Source organism: Cebus imitator, unplaced genomic scaffold (genome assembly GCF_001604975.1).
Source record: "Cebus imitator isolate Cc_AM_T3 unplaced genomic scaffold, Cebus_imitator-1.0 Scaffold88, whole genome shotgun sequence".
NCBI classification, from domain to species: Eukaryota; Metazoa; Chordata; class Mammalia; order Primates; family Cebidae; genus Cebus; species Cebus imitator.
In genome coordinates, this window is record NW_016107403.1 from 5,663,416 (window position 1) to 5,665,497 (window position 2,082).

General features: G+C 42.2%; 1 protein-coding gene across 5 annotated transcripts in view; it reads left to right on the top strand.

Annotated features, from left to right (window-relative positions):
- Positions 1-2,082, top strand: part of CRIM1 (cysteine rich transmembrane BMP regulator 1) — a 194,133-nt gene that overhangs the window by 98,168 nt on the left and 93,883 nt on the right. The window lies entirely within an intron of this gene.

The window sequence follows — 2,082 nt, forward strand, 5'->3', positions numbered from 1 at the left end:
GCCCCCACAGGCTCACCTGCGTGAATGGCATCAGCCCATGCATGGTGCCCCCACAGGCTCACCTGCATGAATGGCATCAGCCCATGCATGGAGCCCCCACAGGCTCATCTGCGTGAATGGCATCAGCCCATGCATGGTGCCCCCACAGGCTCACCTGTGTGAATGGCATCAGCCCATGCACGGCTACTTGCTGGCTCCTGGACCCGTATTTGCACTTGTTTCTCCCCTTCTGTTGCCACATCACTTTCCCTGAGGTCTGACTCTATGTGTGTCTTCTCTGTCTTCAGTTTCTCCATGTCCATATTGCCCTTTTCTGTATTTCATACTTAATTGTGCATACACAAAATTATATTCATGGACAAGTTTTAGGTTCTCTCTTCCTAATTGTGTGATTGGACCATTTCTTTCTCTATCTCTTAAAATGAAAAAAGATCTACTCAAAGTTCCTTTTTTCCTTGTTTGAACCTCAGTTTTATTTCTCTCCCATAAAACATTGACCTTAGAAGACAATTTCCTATTCATATCCTGTCCTTCATCACAGCTCCAAACACTATAACTTCAGGAAAGGAAATAAGATGAAAGGAAGGATGATAGTCCCATTGTGTCTGAAAGATATGTCAGATATACAGCCCATGACCAAAGTGAAGGTCAATCAGTGTCCTTTGCTTTCTCTGTAACATCTAAATATTTGCACTGAGCTGCTTCAATTTGAAATTGTGCTCTCAATAAAATTCATTTGGTTGGTACTGTCTTGCATTATGATAATAGAATCTTAGCAGATTGCTAGCACACTGTTTTCTTGTGAATAGATAGAGATACTTTGAAAAAGTTTTCTGGGGTTCCAGAATTTACAGCCTGAAATTGACTCATACTGGATGAGACCAGCAGAATGGAATCTTTGGCAGGTTATCCCTTCCCTTCAGAAGCACTTGAGTTAAATCAAAATTAATCTAACTACATAGCTACAGTGAGTGAAACAAGGTACAGATTTTAAAATGTTCTAATCGGTTAAAACAGTTAAATAATTAAATACTCACTGAGTACCTCATGGAAGGCAGAACACTGGGCTTGGTGTGGGGTATAGCGGTGAGTAAAATGTGGCACATGCCTAAAGGATCTTAACATCTTACAGGTATGACCAATGCCAGTCTCAAAAAAAGGTTCCCAAGTTTTTGAAGGTAATAAGAAGGAAACACACAACATGCGCCCACACACAGTCATCGGCCTTCAAGGAAAGAATCAATTAATAGACATCCTTTCTACCAAACAATGAAAACCAAATTTAAGAAAAACTATACAGTAATATGGCAGCCTTAAATCCAAACTAAGAAATCAAGGACCTCAAAAAGCACATATACATATGGAACAGCAGATGACAGTTTTCTCTTATCCTTCTCTTCCTCCTGAAAACTTAGTAGGACGGGAGGGATTTTCTTATTCCTCTGCTCTGGAACATCTGTCTACTTCTGAGAAATGGACTGAGCAGCAGGATCAAGAGCCCTTTAGCGCTCTGTGTGCTGAAGTACTTACCCTTCCGTAATAGTGCTTTCCAGAGTTTGTCAACTCTTATCTCCAGAGCTCCAACTTATAGCTCTATGGGTTAAAGCCTTTTGTTGGGAGGTGGGAGGATCACACAAGGGTCAGGGACTGTCAACACGGGGCGCATCAACCCAACCCGACAAATACGTCAAAGCCAGAAATTTCCTGAGGGTACTTTGAAACAGTCTGGGTCATGTTCAGAGCTCAGAAACCACTTCTTTTTTTTTTCTTCTTGGAGACAGTGCTCAGTTTTTCAGGCCATAAGTAATATTTCCTATAGATCCATGTGCTTTTACCATTGTGCTATGAAATTAAGTTGCTTAGATCATGCCTACTCAAGCTAACCAGTTTTAACTGTCCCTGCATATGCATTTTCAAAAGGACTCTATCACATTAAGAGACTTGTAATTAATTATCATGTCCGGCCGGGCGCGGTGGCTCAAGCCTGTAATCCCAGCACTTTGGGAGGCCGAGGCGGGTGGATCACGAGGTCAAGAGATCGAGACCATCCTGGTCAACATGGTGAAACCCCGTCTCTAATAA